Genomic DNA, 21,928 nt, shown 5'->3' on the forward strand with positions numbered 1-21,928 from the left:
GTATGCTCAGAATGACTAAAGTAAAGAGTGGACTTTGAAATCTCTGTTTTATTAATACGCACACAAGTTCAACAGAAATAGCAAAGAGATACCTTCAGAATTATTTCAGTTTTTTAAAAAATTAATACTGGAAAAGGTATATATTCCAAGAGTGAGTGTAACAGTATGCATGTATCTGCAACAGAGAGGTTACTTTCAAAAGATCTGCCTTTGACCAGATTTCATCCCTTGTCAAGCAAATTTTAAGAAATTTAAGTCCAATGTTTAATTCAAGCTTCGTAAGTCTAAACTTTAAAGGGAAGAATAGCACTAAGGTTTGTGTCTCAGATCATCACTTCGAAAATAAGGATTCATAATCTTGTCTCAGGCCTCATTTGGGCTAACTCTCCTGTTCTGCTCCAAGTGCTTTTGGTGGGATTGCCAAGATATCCTTGGCAAAGCCTAAGGTTTTTTTTAAAGGGGAACAGGGCTAAAACTCCCCTCCACCTTAAAAACACTAGCAGCAGCCACAGGTAGTCAAAGATGTGAGCCACCATCATAACACATTCTCCCATCGCCCCTCAAAAGGGGGGACCATTATCACAGCTGATAAGGCAACCAGAGGCATAACGTCAGCTGAACTTCATGCAATGAATATTTTCAATCTCTCTTCAAGCCATGCAGGAAAAAAATAGTACTTCGGAGCTTGTCTCAAAACAGCAACAATAAATGCAATCGTAATTCTTGTCTCTCTTTCTCTCCAAGAAAGAAAGAATACCAGAGGATTGTGTAATTCTAAACAGTGTTGTACCTTTGTAAGGCCAGTGACTTCAGTGGAGTCAGAAGATTCGCTTCCCAGGTGTGCAAGAGAAGAGTAGAACTTTTCTTCTTCAAATGGGCAATTGGATAATTAATGTTTTATGCAGCAATGTGTACACATGAAAATTATCCAGACTGTTTTAATATGTTTTTAGGATTATGACTTGTTTCGATATTTCCTGCTCTTTGCTAGTAAGGAAATAACATAGTCTATTAATTTTTTTAAATAAAGTGAATGAAGGGGAATACAACTAGGAAAACACACTACTGAACTCATAAATATCTAGCTATGTATGCTTCACGGTATACATTGTGAGAACTCTATTAATGGAATATTAAGCCGGGTAAATCATTTCCTGTTGGGAAAGTTCTTTCAAATTGTTCACTGTCTTTTAAAAAAGGTGGGGATATAACTTGAAAAAATAATAAAACACAGACATATTATAATAGTATATATGATAAACTTACGGATAGGTGCATTTTTTTTACAAAAACTTATTAGTATTCAAATAAAACAACTTACATGTCCTTAAAAGATATCTTGCAAATTTAACATTACTATACAGCCTTATTCTACTATCTTGTACCTAGATTGTGGGATTGTGTTTATACTAATACCTGGTATAAAAAAAATTCTAGCTGCCATTCCCATGCCGCATAACCATTCTCAATGCCAATTTTTTTCAACATATGTCAACAGAAATAAGGGTTGAAAACTCTCTCTAGTACAATAATTCTTTCAAATGCTTTGTTCATATTGAATAGAAAATTTTTGCCAGGTGAACAAATCCATAGATGAAAATGCCCAGTCTTTCTTTTCAGTCTCTCAAAATAGAATACAGTTACTTCTAATCTCTGAGATTTTCCATACCATCGTTATAATTTATACTTCTTGCCTGCCAGATTGGTACATGGTAAAAAGTTAATGTTAGCTTTCCAGCTTCTTGATGTTATATGTAAAGCAGTAAACTGGTTATGGCTTATGTTCATTGACTAACATGAGGAATAGTTTGGGGGGCAACATTTTCCCACCAGTCCTTGAATAGTATTTGTCCAATTTTCAAGAGAGTAACATCTTTGAAATGTACGACTGCCTAGATTTGTATACTAGCTTGTTGTCTGGGACGACTAGTTCATTTTGAACTATAAAAAATGAATCATTTGCACCTATGGGAGGGCCTGTGCTAGGAACTTCCTTCCACCTGAAGAACATTGAAAAGAAAGAACTGGTCAAGAGATTGCCTCTTGTACACTAAACAAGCGGACAAATGCCTCAGTTTCATAAAGGCAGTCTGAATATGCCATACCTTCAACTCGAATCTACAGTGATAAATGCCAGAAATTGTACACTATTATGTATGAGTCCCCAACCTTTTTTGGCCTGTGGGCACTTTGTAATTGTGACACAGGATAGTGGGTGCAACCATAAAATAGATGTCACAGGAAGCAGCGCCAACCACAAAATAGCTGCCATAGAAGGTGGAGCCTACCACAAAATGTCAGGGGATGAGATTACTCATAACTCTAATAGTAAGTAACTCTTGACATTTCAGGCAGAAGCTCTGCTTAGCAAGACTTTCTAAATGAGCATATTGTTTAAGATTCTTGTACCATGGTGTTAACTTTTGCCTAAAAATTCTTGCTGGACACCAGGAAAGTTGTTGGTAAGCACCATGCTGGGGGAACCTGCTGTTGTGTGAAATCACAGATAGTCATATGTGGTTAGAGTGTCCAATTCTGCCAAAGCAATGGGATAAGGCTTTAAGCCTCACACCTGGGCTGATTCCACATGGCTTACCTGAAGCCGGGACATTGTGCTACGTTGCGGATCATCCCGGGAAAAACGCGAAATATCACGTTTTCTCGCGCGAGTTTTGCGCGACGTGTGGAATCGGCCCTGTTGCTGCTATGGATTTAAAGCTGCAATTTATTCCGCAAAAAATTATGTTTAGGGTATATTAGACACCTCGGGTTGCCAGCCTCCAGGTAGTGGCTGGAGATCTCCTGGAATTTCAACTGGTCTCCAGGCCAGAGATCAGTTCACTTGGTTACTTTTGTGGATGGACTCTATGGAATTATGCCATGTCAAGGTCCTTTCCCTCCCCAAACCCCATTTTCTCCAGGTTTCACCCCCCCGGATCTCCAGGAATTTCCCAACTTGGAGCTGGCAACCCTATAGACACCATAGCACCTTTTTATTAAAGGATTAAGTAAAGCGTGTAATTGTTGATGGCATAACTTACAAGACGTGTCCCTTAAGCATATGCTTTGGACTTTTTCAGTTATTCAGCTCTTTTGGGAAAAAGTTACTCCTCATATTAATTTTGTATTAGAATGCTCGTTTATTTTTGAGGATGTTAACATACATTTAAACTATTTGCCTATTTCTTGGACCCTGAGTGATGGTCAATGAAAATGGACCCTTTGTGCCTAAGGAGACTGGACTAACATGGGCCATCCAGGTCAGGGCAAAATAAATACATTACCTAGTGGAACAGAAAACCTCTGGATTTCTGAACAAAGGTTGCACACTCACGCTGAGATCCACAAGTGGTGGAAAATGGTTGAAACAGAGACTAAATCCTCCTAATTTTGTGCCAGAATTTACCTTGGAACAAATCTGATGTAGCATCTTGCTATTGCAAGCAAAAGATTGTGAAAACTAACTAAGGCAAATATCAGTATGCATTAAACATAATATGATATATCTAGTGTCTTATTTAATCATAATTCGTACACTCCTTCATATGTTTCTTCTTACAGTAGGACACGTATCAATGACACCCAAGGCTGTCTAAAGTACTAGTGCAAAATTCATATAGCAATACAAGACTCCTATGGAAGTCCAAAGGAAGTCCACTCTCAGAACCATTAAAGCAAAAAATTCAGAGACGATCAAAACGGACATCCATAGAAAAGAATCGTTCTGGATCTATAAATTAAAGACATTGGCCCCCGGGCGGATGAATAATAATAATTATTACTCTTGCTTCCTCTAATGGAGCAGACATTTGGCCAGTATGTTTCTTTAAATCCTGTTCCTTGGTGGACAGCTGTAAGTGTTTTATATAAAATGGTGGCTTCTTGTTGTTACATTACACGCAACTTTTGAAGGATCGGGATTGACGCTTGAGTTCGTTTTGCTAAAGCAGTATGCGGGTAGCATTTCATATTGAACGTTAGCTCTTGTGAGTGTTTTTCATTGTATACATTATATTTGTTTTTTGGAAATCTTGTAGGAAACGAGTTGGAAGCTCGTCAGTTCCCCTATTTTGCCTTGCCATCTTTGACAAAGACCTGAAACAGGACTCTGAATAAGAACCAGTCCACCCGTTAGATGGCTCTGCTTTGTCTGAATTCATCAAATTCCTTCCAAGCACCCTTGAGCAGGTTCCGAGAGTGGACTTCCTTTGGACTGAATGGACCAAATATATCTATGAATGTTGCCAATTTGTCTGTGTGAATAAGTATTTAGTGGGTTTTTGCTGCTCTTGCACACAGCACTTTAGAGGATTATTGTAATAATATTATTATATTGGCACTGGATATTGTCCATAGGAATCTTGTATTTCTATATGAGTTTTGCACTAGAACTTTATACAGTCTTGGGTGTTATTGATGCGTGTCCTACTGTAAGAAGAAACATATGAAGGAGTGTACGAATTATGATTAAATAAGTTACTAGATATATCATATTATGTTTAATGCATACTGATAGTTGCCTTAGTTAGTTTTCACGATCTTTTGCTCGCAATTGTACTTTTGTCGTGATACTCTCTGGTTGGTTGGTGAATCACCTTGCTAGGCGCAAGCAGCAAGACAATGGGGCAAAGGCTGCCCATTAAGGTTAGCACCGTAGAAATTTTTCAGCCAAACTGCACATAGCTCGCCTGACCGCAGCTCCCAGATCCCACAAAGCAGAATTCAGCCAATTGTGTGTAGGGCAGGGCTCACAGCCAAAAATGCAAGAGAAGTCAAAAAGCAGAGCCGTTTTCATCATCCAGCTCAGAGGATAATGAACAGAGCTCAGGAATACTTTGCTTCAAGATGTTCATTTGACCCTCTTTTCCCAGACATTTCACTGAGGAATGAAAAATCTGTTTTCCCAGAGCTTTTAATTGATATGGTTGCTTCAATCCAACTTTGAATTTTCATACTCTCACTTGCATTATACTCAAGTGAAAAACTGGACTCATCTTTTAATTATTTGTGGCTTTAACACAGTTCTCAATGATTTTACAATGAGTAAATTTTATTTTGTTGTACATCACTTTGAAACTTATCAAAAGCTCCTAACGCAATGTGCAAATAAAAGTAAACAGTTTTTGCAAAAAGGAAAGAAAGCACCCCTTTAACTTGTTGAGGTGTGTGTGCAGAAAAGGCAGCACACTTTAAAGGACAGATGTGCAAGAAGGCTGTGTGTGTGTTAAATAATTCTCTTTCTCAGAAGGACTCAGAGCAAAATAAGTAAGATTCTCGTAAACCACCGAGGCAATTCTTACTCACCCTAAGCCTCAAAAAAGACTGCAATAAGGCCCTGCACCACTCCCAGTAGAACTTATGATTGTACATTATAATTAACTTCCTCTGGAACAACCTTCTGTCTGGCTGTCAACCAAGAACCAGTGGCTGTGCCAGAACCGCCTTTCTCTCCACGATTCTACTGTATTTTACCTGGGTGTGATTCTGGAGAAGAAATAAACCAACGTGGCCCTTCCCACAATGATTTCTATAGGAGCATATCCAGAAATGCCCAGTGGTGGTGATACTTTGACAACTGAAACCATGCCCCAAAACGTTCCACTGATCATGCTCAAGCCACTTCTACCAAAGCTGGCAAACCTCCCTTGTGAATGTTCAAGGATGCTTTATAGTGATAAAAGTGCAGAAAACCAAACCACGGACTACATCATGAAAAGTTCAGATGTATGATTCATAATTCAGCAGAACTAGCCCCAGAGCAAAACCCACCTCCTGTTCTGTGCACCAGACCAAGGATGGAAATATGGTGGCCGACAGGGCAGGATCTATCTCTGGGACATTAGGCTTGGATCCAGACTGTATTTTCCATCCATGGAACAGAAAGTTCCGGGCTTTTTCCCTACCACTGAACTCTGCAAAATGCTGTTCCTGGGACCATGAAGAGTTCAGCGAAGTGCAGCAGTACTCCAAGTCTCCTTGCGCTGCCCGGCAGTGCTCCCATGCAGCACAGCAGCCCAATTCAGGCCAAATTAGGGCCTAATCAGGGCCGATTTGACCCCCTGTGGAGCGCAGGGGGGGTCCCAGGGCGGCATGTAGCTTACACGATGACGTCACTTCCTGGAAGTGATGTCACCACTCACACGCACGAGGAGACATCATTGGGAAAGTGCCAGGTCTCCTGCTGGGAGGGTAAGGGGGCCTGACAATCCTATCCTCAAACCTCTGTGATCTTCACCTAGGGTATATGCAGGATTTGAGGAATCTCATTCATAGACACCCCAAACATTTATACTGCTTCTGCTATCTATCTGGACTTGAATTTGCCCTGCTTTTTCCTCTCTTGCTCTTCCAAGGACTTGACTGGAGGGCCCGTGTTGGGGGGCCCCGCCCTCACCACTGGATCCCAGCTGGGAACCAAGTGGAGCCCCCACCTACCAGCGATCTATTCTCCATCCTCAACTTGCGACCACTTGGCAGCAAGCATGCATGCTCAAAATTTTATGCATGCTCATGTTGTGGCATGCAGCCAATTGTCTGCCCATTGAGAGAGGAACTTTGGCCCCTTTCGTAGATTAAGAGAATATTTATTTATGTAAAACATTTATATGCTGCCTTCCCACCCAAGATAGGGGCCGATTCCAGATGGCCCTCCCCATCCTGAAACGTCGCGCGTCGTCGCGCGGAAAACGTGAAATATCACGTTTTCTCGCACGAGTTTTGCGCGATGTCGCGCAAAACTTGCGCGAGAATACGCGATATTTCGCGTTTTCCGCGCAACGACGTGCGACGTTTCAGGATGGGGAGGGCCGTCTGAAATCGGCCAGGGTTCTCCAAGGCAGCAAACAGCAGATAATTCAAACATTCAAATGACATTTTAATACATATTTAAATATATTAAAAAACGGAGCTTGTCGTTTTTTCACACATGAAGTTGCTTTGTACTGAATCAGACCACCAGTTCATCAAGGTCAATATTGTCTCATTTGATCGACAGGAGCTCTTTAGGGCCTCAGGCAGTGGTATTTCACATCACCTATGGCCTGATTTTTATCTAGACATGCAAACATTGAAGCATTAAACATTAACATTAAATCCTCAAAGAGATCTGGAGCAGGAGCAAGAACAAAGGACATTACAGTTTGGCGTAGTGGTTAAGAGTGGCAGGACTCTAATCTGGAGAACCAGGTTTGATTCCTCACTCCTCTGCTCGAAGCCAGTTGGGTGACCTTGGGTCAGTCACAGCTCTTTCAGAGCTCTCTCAGCCCCACCCACCTCACAGGGAGATTGTTGTGGGGATAATAACAACATACTTTGTAAACCGCTCTGAGTGGGTGTTAAGTTGTCCTGAAGGGTGGTATATAAATCGAATGTTTACTACTACTACTATTACTGAGCGGGGGGCATTAATCCTCACCTCCCAGGGTAACCAGAATGACCACCAGTCCCTCTTAATTGACCCTCAGCTGAGAGACCGAGGAATAAAGTCTCCAGTCCTACCAGGTGTTCATCAAGAAGACAGTCCTATAAGGCAGGATGCGTGCAAGCCGAGTTCCACAAAAACAGTTAGTACCTGTAGCCAAACAGGCCAAAGTACTAGATAGAGGTTGAAGTCCCAAAACTATCACCACAGAACTATAGTTAGTAGAGCTTATCATGGCTTTTTTTCTGGGAAAAGAGGTAGTGGAACCCAGTGGGTTGCCCTTGGAGAAAATCTTCACATGGCTGGTGGGCGTTGCTAGGACATGTGACCCCATTCCTCTGCAGCTGGAACGTATTCACAATCAGCACGACTTACCCTCGCCCAGAGTTCCCCGTGCAATGGAATGCAAGTGCAAAATTCCCTCCTGGTCTCTGGCCTTGAAGCTCTCAGGTCCCAAGATCTCACCTGCACCTGTCTGCCTCAGTCCCATCTCATCCTTTGTCTGTTTGGGAACTGCAAAGTCACAGGGACTTCTATAGCCTAACCAGTTCCCAAAGCCTGAACCAAAGATCTGAAAAGCCAAGAAATGGACTATGAGGGAAACTATACAAGATGTTTGGGTGCATATCAGGTCCTGCAAGATTCCCTGGGTAGTGTAGTCTTACAAAAAACAGCCAGTCGAAGCGATTCTCCCCCAGGGGAAGAGCGATGGGAGGGATTCTGTCGTCGTCTCTTGCAAAAAGCCTTTGCTCAAGTTTTCCTTCTGGAGCTCAGAGGTGGACATAACAGTTGGCAGGAAATCTAGGGCAGCTTTTCACAAGAAAGAAAGAGAATCCGCAATGTGATTCTCCGCCAAGGAGAGGAGCAGTGGGGGGGAATTCTCTCCCCCCCTCTCTCTCTTGCAAAAAGCTGCCCTGGATTTCCTGCCTCCTGTTATGTCCACCCCCTCCCCTCCCCTGAGCTCCTGGAGGAAAAACCAAGCTGAGGCTTTTTGCAAGAGAAAGAGAGAGAATCCCTCCCATCACTCTTCCCCCAGTGGAGAACTGCATGGAGCAACTGCTCTTTGCAAGACTACACTACCCAGGGAACCTTGTGGGACCTGACACATGAAGAAAATGTGTGGGGCGTCTCGTGTAGACTGGCTCTAAGAGAGGCCAGTTTCTTGACATGGGGGATTGAACCTGGGGCCTCCTGCATGCCAAGCAGATGCTCTACTGCTGAGCCACAGCCCTTCTCCAAGGGCTGGCTGAGTGGGCCAAATTTCCCACTTGCAAAGCCACCCGGCAAGATCACTATTGAGATATTACTATAGAGTGTGGCAAGGAAGCACTGGGCATTTCGGGAACACCGCCTCTACCCTGCACCTTCCAGAGCAGAAGGATCAGCGGAAGTGATGCTGGCCATGTACACCGAGCCCCCCCCCCCCCGCAACCCAACCCAACTCCAACAGCCACTCACAAGGGGCTCCTCAGGGTGGCAACCATATTTAAACATGTTGTTGGCCATACAGGGACCTTTAAAAGAAGAGACATAAAATGGCACTGACCTGCCTTCTGTGTAGTATTTATGTTGGATATAAATTCCTGAGCAAGGGTTCAGTGCTGGAGGTGATCTCACAAGCAGCTAGATAACCCCAACTTTCCCCTCCTTTCCTCTCTGCGAAGGAGAGCAAAGGTTAAATGTGTTAAGGGGTCTGAAGTAACCGATTAAAACTGCCACAGAAAACCACAACCACTGCTTCCTCCTGCCAATCAACTTGAAGGCAAGCCACATTCTTCTCGGTCACGAGAGGGCTGAATGTCTGTGCAGCACATCCACGTGTACCAGAGAACGGGCTACGAAACACAAATATCAGAGCCCACCCACCCCCTACCTGAAATCCAAAGTTGGCAGTGAAATTCTGTGAGTACCACTCACTTTTCAAGGAAACTCTAGCAGTTCTTGGAGGTTGTTCTTGGCCAATGTGGCCTAACTCTTTGAAAGCATTTTAAAAAGTGTACAACGGAGAATAGCAGGAACTCCTACACAGGATAAATTGTTCTGCAAGTTCAGACTGTATCAGCACTTCAGAACGACTGAAAGGATATGCTCATTTTGAACATTTCTCAAAAGTACAGGGAAGAAAGGGTGAGGCTGGTTGGTTACAAAACTTTTTTTCCCTAATGAAAAGCCTGTGAAAACATGCAATCGGTTTAAGCAAGAAGTAACTGTTGCAAAATTTACAATGTGCTGCCTATTATATTTCACCAACCAAACCTTGCAGAGAGATAAATTTTACAATACCACCCAGTACAACTCTTAAATATTTTGGACTCAAAGAAGTCAAAATGAGCCTTGAATCTGTTCTGCAGATGATATACTGAAACGTGGGAAAAGTGAATCTTTATTAATTATCAAGAAATGTATAAGAGATCTAGGTTACTCTCGCTCAGCTCTACAAGCTCGGAGAGTATGCTCCACTCAGTTCCATCTCCAACAATACCAGTCTACATTAAACTTCTAACAGTTTTTTGCTATTGCAGAATATTTGAGATAATGAGATAACCATTCATAGTCCCCTATTCAGTCCCAGCTCGACAGAGTCAAATTTACAAAAGAATAAATGGACACAAATCTGACATTAGAAATGGCAACATCCTGAAACCAGTGGGAGAACACTTCAATCTACCAGGACATTCCATCAAAGACTTAAAGGTCACTGTAGTTCAACAGAAACCTTTCAAAAACAAAATCCAGCGGGAAGCTGCTGAATTGGAATTCACATGTAAATTTGACTGTCAAGCTGGGACTGAATAGGGACTATGAATGGTTATCTCATTATCAAAAGTAACTGATTTCCTTTATAGAAGCAAACTGATCTCCATATCAGAAGCTACTGTTTGCATCTACTCCTCCCTCCCCTCCCCTCCTCTATATCTGGCCAGTTTCTTCTTGCCCTCCATGCATCTGACGAAGAGAACTGTGATTCTCGAAAGCTTATGCTACAATAAATTTGGATAGGCTTAAAGGTGCTACTGGACTCTTTTTGATTTTGCAGGATAAAAGGTTTTTTTTTAATTAAAAAAAAAGCCTTTAAGTCCACTTTTCTCCTTAGCAAAGAACTGCACCATCTGAAGTTTCAAGCCAGCTTCAAGAGCAGATCTATGTAAAATGTGTTTATGTAGTCAAGCCTGGAAATTTTAAAAAATGCATCACTCAGCCAGCTGCATATTCTGCAACACAAGTGTCAGCTCGCTCAGCAGATGGTTGATGGGAAGCAGCTGTACAGACCACAGTAACCTGCTTATCCAAAAAGAAAGCAAGGGCCACACTGACACCAGGGTGTGTAGCTGTGCAAATGGGGAAACCACCTGCTTGGGGCTGCTCAGGAACACACCAAAATACACCAAAATACTGCTGCATCATCATTTACAACAACATGCTTTCCTCGTACGTGCATGCCCTTTGCTCGACTCTTGGCTTGGTTCTCATTCAAGTGAAAATCAGTTTTATCGACAGATAACTGCCATGTTATAGTGGGAATATCCTCTTAGCTGACTGTAGATCCAGAGGAGTTAGCCGTGTTAGTCTGTAGTAGCAAAATCGAAAAGAGTCCAATAGCACCTTTAAGACTAACCAACTTTACTGTAGCATAAGCTTTCGAGAATCACAGTTCTCTTCGTCAGATGCATCTGACGAAGAGAGCTGTTGTTCTCGAAAGGTTATGCTACAATAAAGTTGGTTAGTCTTAAAGGTGCTACTGGACTCTTTTCGAGTTAGCTGATTGTGTTGTGCATTCACTTCAGTTACTTGAAGGGTTTTTGTAGGCTGTTTCCACACTGCTTACCAGCCACAGAACATCGAACCAAGTTTCCGGAATGACAGCGACTTCCTGGCGCGATTATGTTCTCGCGCAAAATCATACCAGGAAGATGCTGTCGCTCCGGGAGCTCGGTGTGATATTCCGTGGCCGGTAAGCAGTGTGAAAACCGCCGTAGTGTGATATGAGTAATACGTTTGACCCACTTACTCCTAACTGAAAGACGGGACTGGCTGCCACTGGGACTGCAGATTTTATTTATTTAAAAGGATTTCAACCCAACTTAGGCTCCCCAAGATTTAAAGTGGCTCAACACCAGGATGGGTTTTTGGTGCGGATTTTTTTTTTTGGCATTTCATATGCAAGTGCAGATGTAAAAAAAACACATTGGCAACACTTTACTTTTAAAAATAATTCATATTCTTTATCCTATATTCACACATCTGCAAAGCATAAAAGAAGCTCAAAGCTGCTGCAATGTAATGCATGAACTTGCCCTTAGGAGAAGACTTAGCAAACAAACATGGTTTAGAGCAATGGCTACCAACGTTTCTAGACCTGAGATCCACCCCTCTAAGCTGCAAGCAAGTGATAAAAAGTCACAGGATATTAGAGTCCTATGACAGGAAAGGAGAGCAGACCATGATGTCACCGGCGTCAAGGCAAGGACTGTAAGCAGGATAAAGGACGGGAAACACAAGCAAAGAATCAGGTGACAAGAGCCATGGAGGAACCTTTTCCACCACTGGTGACCTCACCTTTCAGCATGAATGTCAAAAAAGGCAAAAAGCTCTCACTATGCATGCATGCTAGTGGCAGGTTCTTCCAAAAGGCATTTCCCGCAAAGTGGTGACTGAACAGAAGTGAGGGTTCAATCTTCCAAATAAGCCCTCAAACGTTATTAAAGGTAAAGGTAGACCCTCTGTGCAAGCACCGAGTCATTACTGACCCATGGGGGGACGTCACATCACGACGTTTTCTTGGCAGACTTTTTATGGGGTGGTTTGCCATTGCCTTCCCCAGTCATCTACACTTTACCCCCAGGAAACTGGGTACTCATTTTACCGACCTCGGAAGGATGGAAGGCTGAGTCAACCTTGAGCCGGCTACCTGAACCCGGCTTCCGCCAGGATCGAACTCAGGTCGTGAGCAGAGCTTGGGCTGCAGTGCTGCAGCTTACCACTCTGCGCCACAGGGCTCTGTTAGCCTTCAAAAATGTTTACTTCTCAGATACCTCCATTGGTTATGTGTGATATATAAGCAGTCTTATAGAGAAGCAACTTTTATAAGACTTCCCTACCTCGGTGCTTAGAGATCTGCAAAGAGCCACTTGCCTGCTGGCTTTAGACTGATTCCCCTTCCCCACCCCCCACCCCCCACAAACATCTGAATTTGTGTACTGATTAGATCACATGACCCAGGAAGTGTATTCCAAATGATTTTTTCATGTAGAAACAGGCAAGCTGATAGAGATACACACTCCTTTTACCTACTTACTAGACTAATGCAGATTAATCACGACTGTTAAGAATTAGTTATATACATCCTTTCCAAAAGTCAGATTTTAGGCACACCCAGGGCTTTTTTTCTGGGAAAAGAGGTGGTGGAACTCAGTGGGTTGCCCTCGGAGAAAATGGTCACATGGCCGGTGGCCCCGTCCCCTGATCTCCAGACAGAGGGGAGTTGAGATTGCCCTACTGATTGCTGCTGAGCGGCGCATAAGGCAATCTAAACTCCCCTCTGTCTGGAGATCAGGGGGCGGGGCCACCGGCCATGTGACCATTTTTAAGAGGTGCCGGAACTCCGTTCCACCGTGTTCCCACTGAAAAAAAGCCCTGGGCGCACCCCATAAAAGGATGTTCAACATAGATACCCGGACACAGTGACAAGTTTCCAAATTGCCTAAAGTAGAGGAGAGTGTGCACAATGAAGGTCCCCTGCTGAACTCCCTAGTCCTCTGGGCTGAAAGCACTGACCGCTACACTTGCAAAGCACATCATGCCCTGCCAACACTGCAGGTGTGTTATGCTGACGCTGCAGACAGATACACCACAATCCAGAATGCTTCTATTGCTGGCTGCCAAGAAGCAGTTGTTTCATTTGGTAAGCATTTCCGCTGTGTTATCACTTGCATGATGTGAGATGTTACATTGCGACAGGAGTAGAGATTGTCATACTGTAGCTTTGACAATTACTTTATTTGTCCCCAGTCCCATGGACTGGCTGTGCTGCTTTCGCTGAACATTGAAGAATACGTTTCTAGCCATCAAGCTTCAAAAAGAGACATCCACATCAACTTTAGTATCTGTTTCCTGGTGTCTTAAAATTGCTTGAAAATCTGACTCATGGAATCCTGCAAATTTTCTGTTAGAGGCAGCAGAGAAAGCTATCGTTTAAATCAACGGAAGTGGAAAACTGCCCCCCAATTTCAGCAAAGTTGCATTTAAGATTTCAAAAATGAAGCCATTTTTATTTTTTTTAAAGATAAAGGAGAACGTCAAGATGGTAAAAGAGCCCTGCCGGAACTCCTGGAGACTATTTAAAAGCCAGTCTAATAGAATTATTTAAAATGAGTATATCCCACACTGTTCTACAAAAGCTCAATGCAGCTAACAAAAAGCCACCTTAAAAAGGTCCATTAAGAACAGTGACACAAAAATGTACAAAATATGCTAGCTAGTGATTACTAAAAATGTTGGCATGGTAATGGTCAAATTACCCCAAAATAGCAGCCGCCAGAAAAGCAGAAGCAACCAAGTCAGCAGAATTCTCTGCAGAAAAGCTGCTTCTTGCATTCCTTTCTACACACTGGTGACAACAAGTGGGCCCTTTTCTCCTCTTCAGGCAGCTCGTTCCAAATGGTTGATGCCACGACAGGACAGGTCCTAGAGCAGCAGCACTCGCTCCGTATCTCCAGGAGAACTGCGTTCACAATTATCACCAGCCTAAAGAGTCACGTGTGACTACTGTGCACCCCATGTGCTACCCCACCAACACACACACACACATTGTAAATACAATGTATTCGCTATTAATATTAAACACATCACTTTATAATTATCAGATTACTTCTGAGCATGTTGCCATCACTGTTGAATTTTAGCCAGTCTTTGTGTATCTTGTGTTAGGGGAGCAGCTTCCCTGTTGGGTCTTCTCGTTCTCCCCGTAGTAGGAGGCAAAGCAGCTCAGGCAAAAGAGAGAGATTGCCAAGGCACCCAAAGCCGGTCATGGAGAAAGGGGAATAAAACAACCACTGATCTCACTATGGCCATCTTGTTCTTCTCCCAGCAGCCACCTGGGAGTGGGGACAAGAGTGTAGAGTCTACGGAAAGGGAGAGAGTGTTAGAAAGGATGGAAATCACCTGCTAACCACAAGCTCTACCGGCCAATGGCCTTTCTCTCTTTCCTGGAACTTGGGTTAGGTGCCACATTGTAGTTAAGAGTCCAGTAGCACCTTTAAGACTAACCAATTTTATTGTAGCATAAGCTTACGAGAGCCACAGCTCTCTTTGTCAGCTGTGCTTCTCGAAAGCTTATGCTACTATAATATTACTATTTTGCTACTACAGACTAACATGGCTAACTCCTCTGGATCTGTGCCACACTGTGGAACTGTGTTTGGAAGAGCCGCAAGCAGCATCTCAAAGAGCCACATGTGGATCGTGAGCCACAGAGAGAGTGTCACTGCTCCAGAGCTACTCACACCCTCCAGTACAGCAACCGCTGAAAGGAGTGTAGGTTCATGCAGTGAGACAACAATCCTTTAAATATGTGGGCCACAGATTGCAGAAGACTTTGAAGATGAGAACCAGCACTTTGAATTGTGCCTAGAAGTATACAGGCTCAGTTGTTTTAAGACCAATGTGACGTAGTCATGGCCCATAAGTAAACAGGAGGCCGCATTCTGCACTGGTTGAAGCTTTCAAGGACCGCCCCCACAAAAAGCGTACTGCAGTAATCCAGCCTAGAGGTTATGCATCACAACAATAAGGCCATAAGAGTCTAGAAAGGAAGATATCACAGTGTCAGTGTGACACCAAATCCTTCCCTTGCTGCCCCGTCGAGCAGTAGCAGGAAACAAGAGATCCAGCACAGTCAGTCTCTCACAGGCTGCCCTCGCAAGGCTAGATCTAAAAGCAGGGTTTTTTTTCAGCTGGAACGTGGTGGAACGGAGTTCTGGCACCGCTTGAAAATGGTCACATGGCTGGTGGCCCCGCCCCCTGATCTCCAGACAGAGGGGAGTTTAGATTGTCCTCCGTGCCACTGAGCGGTGCAGAGGACAGTCTAAACTCCCCTGTCTGGAGATCGGGGGCGGGGCCACCAGCCATGTGACCATTTTCTCCGAGGGCAACCCACTGAGTTCCACCACCTCTTTTCCCAGAAAAAAAGCCCTGTCTAAAAGTATATCTCACTTGGTACCTGATCTACCAAAGACAGGCATACCTCGTCCCAAATAAGCAGATCAATCCCACCCAGATCCTCAGCTTCCCCAACTAGCATCACTCCAGTCTTGTAAGGATCTCGGTTTCACTTTGCTCGCCCTCACCCACTTGACCGCTACATCCAGGCGCCATGTCAGGAGAGTGCCATTTCTGGAGGCTGTGTTAAAGAGATTGTGAGCGGGTGGGTGTCATCACCATACGGAAAACACGTCATCCCGATGCTACAGATATAATCTCATTCAACAATCTGACAACCGTTGGGGATCACTGGTGAAAAAACAGAAACCCAAGGGAATCCCCAGTTCAGATTCCACAGAGAATTTACAGAACTACCCAATGAACAAGTGTGATCAGACAGAAAATACTGAAACCATCAGAACACGATCGTTGTTACTTCCATATTCCTTCTAAGCACTCCAATAAAATGGAACTATTAACTATATCAAAAGCCACTCAAGGACGAGAAGGACTGAGAAGAAAACCCTTCTCTATCTGTGAAATCATCCAACAAAGCTACCAATAATAATAACAACAGAAACAACAACATTCAATTTATATACCGCCCTTCAGGACAACTTAATGCCATACTCAGAGTGGTTTACAAAGAGTGTTATTATTATCCTCACAACAATCACCCTGTGAGGTGGGTTTGGCTGAGAGAGCTCTGAGAGAGCTGTGACTGACCCAAGGTCATCCAGCTGGCTTCAAGTGGAGGAGTGGGGAATCAAATCCGGTTACACCAAACTATAATAGTAAAAAGTCCAGTAGCATCTTTAAGACTAACCAATTTGTATTGTAGTATAAGTTTTCAAGAGCCACAGCTCTCTTCATCAGATGCATCTGACGAAGAGAGCTGTGGCTCTCGAAATCTTATGCTACAATAAACTTGAATGCTACAATAAAGGTTATGCTACAATAAAGATGGTTAGTCTTAAAGGTCCTACTGGCCTCTTTACCCAAGTCTCAGGCAAGCCTTTATTGGCATATATAAAAATATAAGATTTTAAATACAGAAATGAGTCCATACAGAATGAGATTAAAATTACAGATAGGAACAGGGCAGAAGTACAGCAAAATCAGTATAGAATATTACTTGTCAGTGTGTGTAGCCACGGCACTGTAGAGAGGCCTCTTTACTATTTTGCTACTACAGACTAACACAGCTAACTCCCCTGGATCTATGACCAAACTATAATAACGTTAGTTGTTGTAGATTTTCCGGGCTGTATGGCCGTGGTTTTGGCATTGTAGTTCCTGACATTTCACCAGCAGCTGTGGCTGGTATCTTCAGAGGTGTAGCACCGACAGACAGAGATCTCTCAGTGTCATAGTACACCAGGCTAACAAAATTTTGTTACACCAGGCTAACAAAATACTCTACATCCTACAATAGCCCTGCAGAGAAGATTAGCATATCAAGCTCCAATCCATATGCAAAAGAACCTCCTCAGGATACAGTGAAGCCTCCCTCCATTAGCATTCCACACCCTGGGAAACTCTTACAGGATGACTCAGCCCAACCCCACCTTCCTGAGTAGATATAAATTACCTGCCAACATCTTTTCCACACTGTGACACTGAGAGATCTCTGTCTTTTGGTGCTACACCTCTGAAGATGCCAGTCACAGCTGCTGGCGAAACGTCAGGAACTACAATGCCAAGACCACGGCCATACAGCCTGGAAAATCTACAACAACTAACGTTCTCCGGCCGTGAAAGCCTTTGATAATATATAATAACAACATTCAATTTATATACTACCCTTCAGGACAACTTAACGCCCACTCAGAGTGGTTTACAAAGTGTGTTATTATTATCCTACTGACAATCACCCTGTGAAGTGGGTGGGACTGAGAGAGCTCTGAGAGAGCTGTGACTGACCTACGGTCACCCAGCTGGCTTCAAGCGGAGGAGTGGGGAATCAAACCCGGTTCTCCAGATTAGAGTCCTGCTGCTCTTAACCACTACACCAAACTGGCTTCAAACCAGGCCTGAAGCCAAAGGGAAGCAACATTGTTCCGTTTTACCGGGAATTGCTCTGCCACCACCTGCCCGCATACTTTACCCAAAAATGGAAAGCTGAGAAAACTTGATATGCCTGTTATATGCAGATGACAGATGAGAAAAGGTGCAAATTAAGTCCCAAAGGACGCTAACACTTTATATTAGGCCTGGAAACAAACTGGACACCACCAGAGACAGAACAGTATCGGAGTTATAAGTTCCCATGAGCTCCAATTAAAATTCTGGAAACCACTTTTTGGACCCATGGCAGTTTTTCAAACACTGGGTAACCTCCATCAGGAACACAATACGCTAGTAAAATCTAAGGTATGTGTAACAGTGGCCAGGCTAGCACACATTTCAATGTTTGAAGTGATCTTTTTTTCCTGAAAGGCAATAAACCTGGTGTGTGAAGATGTAACCCTACTACTGGGCGCAATTGTGGGTTTGCCTTGCATGTTGTTTACTGGACCACAAACCCAGCAGAAAGGCCTGCTTTTATTGACCTGCAAAATTTAATAAGAATGAAATCAGAGAATAGGAGATTAACTCCTCCCTAGACCCACCAAAAGCTCAGCTGGAGGGCAGCATGAGCAAGCTACTGCGAAATCCCCCCAGGCAGTGTTGCCAAAGCCCCCTTCCTACCAAAGTCCCACTCAACAATGGGAGGGAAAACCAAACGACTTTCACTGCAGGATAGCAATATCGTTTTGTCATGATCTAATACACACTTTGAGAACACAAATCAATGTCCAGCGAAGCACCAACTTCACATTATGATTTCCAAGTAGAATCAGGCACACCTTGGCAGCAAAAAAAAATCCATTTTGGTCCACTCCATCTGCTGGGGTTCCACCCAACCAGCAGCTGCTTGGGAAGTGAGGTTCAGGGGTGCCCTGCTTTCACCCCAATTAAAAAAAACACTCTTGGCTAATAAGCAAACCAACTGGCCATTGTCTGAGAAATCATGTTTCCTATGTTCCACTAGACAAGAATCCAGTGCAACAAAGGCACTTAAACGGCGCTAAAATTAACAAGGAAAACACTTAGTTGGCAACACCACATGCAGAAAGCTAGAGTGTTTGAAGGTAAGCTACTGCGGCCAGCCCTCCCCGCCCCTGGATTCAGCCTGGAAAAGGGTGGGGGCCAGGGCAAGCTTGAGACGGATGCAGCTTTGCCTAGACTGCCCCTGTTTTGTGGGACTTCCTTCCTCCACGTGGGTAGGCATCGTGTCTTGCTAAGACTCTGGAAATGGAGCTGCCCAAAGAAAGGCAAAAAGATTTTGGAGACGCAGCAATGAAGTTGTACCAGTAAGGAGGACGGGGGAAAGGATGTGCAGTGATGGGAGGGGGCACCCTCAAACAAAGATTTTTAGCCCCTGATGATTACAAAGGAGTAGATCTGTGTCATAGGAACATAAAATGAAAGACTACCAACAATTATTTTAGTATGAGCTTTCATGAGTCCCAGCTTACTTCTTCAGGTAGATAACTGTGACTCTCAAAAGCTCATACTGAAATAAATAATAACATTCGATTTATATACCGCCCTTCAGGACAACTTAATGCCCACTCAGAGCGGTTTACAAAGTGTTATTATTACCCCACAACAATCACCCTGTGAGGTGGGTGGGGCTGAGAGACCTCTGAGAGAGCTGAGACTGACCCAAGGTCACCCAGCTGGCTTCGTGGAGGAGTGGGGAATCAAACCCGGCTCTCCAGATTAGAGTCCCCTGCTCTTTACCACTACACCAAACTGGCTCAATATGACCTTCTAAGATGCCACTGGACTTTGGTTTTATTCTGTCCTGGAAACCTCACAGTCTCTCCTTTATCCTCCGTAAACTGGCCTACCAACAACTACCAGCCATAATTAAACGGCACCCCTAACATCCCCAGGCAATCAACTGTCAAATACCAGGACAAAACCTGGGACAAACTGGGCCTGGCCTGTGGCCATGTTGGCCACAGTTGGATAAAGGATGCTAGTCCAAGCAAACCAGCAGGGATCTTCTTACGCCTGCACCCCTGGGTGAGTAAACGAAGGGACGGGAGGCTGAATTATATAGTTATGTTTGTGACTCAGAGGTGCTGAAATCCTTGCTTATCCATATAGGTTATAGCAGGATAGACACTCCCAAAATGAAATGTCTATTTGGGAAGAGGTTGGTGCCAGGAAACAAAGGCAGGGGAAAGAGAGAGAGGAGGGCTGAACCTGTCTAGACACTGGGAGCAAACCAAGCAGTGCCGCAGGGGCTAGCCTTTGCCTGGACTGGGGCATCTGGGAAGCATCAACTGAATGCCAGGGACTTTCTCCCACGCTGCTGGCTCCGTCAACACCGCTAGCACCCCACGGGATCGCCTCAATCGCTTGGGTGGAGAACCGTCCCGTGTGCAGAGCACGCGAACATGTTTGGCAGATGTGCTAAGGGGGGGGGGAGATGGAGACGGTGGCCTCCCCCTGCCTGACGCTGGATTTGCCAACTCAAAGTTCCATCTACGACAGAAGGTCCAAACCCTCAAGGCGTAAGGGGCTGTGTGGCACAGGCCACTGCAGGGTGCTCTACCCATGCCCAGAAAAGTGCACGCCCGGTGCAGAAGCAGCAGCAGCCGCCAGTTCACCCAACTGCCAGGACCACGCGGAGAGAAGAAAGGGTGGAGCTCAGCGGGAGGCCGAGAGACGCACCGAGGGGACGGAGGCAGCTGCTCTGCCCTGGGAAGTGCCGCCATGGAGGCGGTCGGGCGGCTGAGGCCGGCGCGGCGGGTCCCCCTCGCTCTGGCTCACCTACCTCACAGGGTTGTCGTGAAGCTAACAGGAGGGAAAGGAGATCCGCGCACGAGGTTCGCAGCTCTTTCGGTGAAAGGACAGGAGGCAGAGGAGGGAGGCAGGCAGAGGAGGCGGGCAGAGCCCGGGGAGAGGCGGGCAACAAAGCGCCGGCAGCTCTCCGCCCCTCCCAGCTGCTTGCAAAGGCGCCCCTCCGTTGCCCGCAGGACCAGCGCAGCCTCTGCGGCCAGCCCCCCTACGCGCCCCCGCCTCCCCGGGGAGGCTCTGCCGCGGCTGCCAGCCCCGCCAGAGCGGCCTGCGACGCCCAATGCCCGGGCATCCCACCCGCCCAGCGCGGCCCCGGCCCCGGCCCCGGCCCCTCTGCAGCTCCCCGGGCCCCTTCCCAAGGCCGCGCCCGTCCGAGCGAGCCCCGCGAGAGGCCGCCGCTTGCCTGGCTTGGCCCCCGGGGCAGGCCACCCGGCAGGGCGCGCCAGGCAAGCGCGACCCCGGCCTCCCGCTCCGCCCCGCACCTTGCTGGGCTCCTGCGGGCGCTGCGGCGGGCACCACGCTGCGCGCTCGGGCGGGCCCTCCGCGGGGCTCCCTCTCCTCCGGCGCCGCCGCCCTGCGCGCTCCATCCTCCGCCGCTCCAGCGGGCACTCCCACCCCGGCGGCGGCGGCGGCGAGAAGCGGCCGGGGGAGGCAGGGGCGCCGGGGCGGGAAGGCAGCCTGGGAGTTGTAGTCCGGGCGCGCCAGGCGCTGCGGCGGCGGGCGGCGTTGCGCGAGGCTTGGCGGGGCTTGTAGTCAGCTGTCGCGTTGGAGGGGGAGGCCAAACAGAGAGAGCCACCGGTGGTTGTCAACCGCCAGGTGGAGCCTGGAGATCTCCCGGAATTGCAACTGATCTCCGGACTGCAGGGATCGGCTCCCCCGGAGAAAAGGGCAGCTTTGGAGAGTGGGTTCTATGGAGGAGCTCTTTCCCACCTCTCCAAACCCCGCCCTCCCCAGACTCCATCCCCGGATCTCCAGGAATTGCCCAGCCCAGAATTGGCAACCCTCCTACCACCACCACCCCGTCTCCCGTGGCCCTGAGAAGGGGAGCTGGCAAATGAGGGACGTTGGCCATGACAGGCCTCGGGAAACGAGAGAAGCGGCCTCCTGGTCCCTTACTCTGCCTGGTGCGTGGATGGAGGCTCGGAGCCGCTCAGGCGCCTGCATCCGGCGCTGCCTCAGCGCTGTAAGATGCCGTTCCCCAGAAAATCCGGCCGCGGGCGGCTGCTTGTAGCGCAGGGGCCGCAAGCTCTCCATCCACGTGTGAATGCAACCCCCGGGACTGGATAATGCGTGCGCTTGCGCGGTGGCAGAGCTGGCGAGAAGCCCGCCGATCCCTGCCCCGAGGCTACTGCAGTCTACTTGGGACATGCCAGACAGCAGGCGATGCGTGGGGCGGCCCCGGGCGGGGCAGCCGGAGTCAGCGCTGGGGCTCAGCTTAAAACGCAAGTTGCT

General features: G+C 46.2%; 1 protein-coding gene across 4 annotated transcripts in view; it reads right to left on the reverse strand.

The window, feature by feature from the left end:
• Positions 1-21,653, reverse strand: part of ST3GAL2 (ST3 beta-galactoside alpha-2,3-sialyltransferase 2) — a 69,894-nt gene extending 48,241 nt beyond the window's left edge. Inside the window, exon 1 of one of the 4 annotated variants that reach the window (XM_055000406.1) lies at positions 21,593-21,653. The gene's annotated coding sequence lies outside the window, so the exon portion shown is untranslated. Of the gene's footprint in view, positions 1-8,966; positions 9,028-20,453; positions 20,548-20,958; positions 21,133-21,592 lie in introns of those variants that run through there. The other 3 variants (XM_055000404.1, XM_055000405.1, XM_055000407.1) reach the window with 3 other exon arrangements.
• Positions 21,654-21,928: the final 275 nt, after the last annotated feature.

Source organism: Eublepharis macularius, chromosome 16 (genome assembly GCF_028583425.1).
Source record: "Eublepharis macularius isolate TG4126 chromosome 16, MPM_Emac_v1.0, whole genome shotgun sequence".
NCBI classification, from domain to species: Eukaryota; Metazoa; Chordata; class Lepidosauria; order Squamata; family Eublepharidae; genus Eublepharis; species Eublepharis macularius.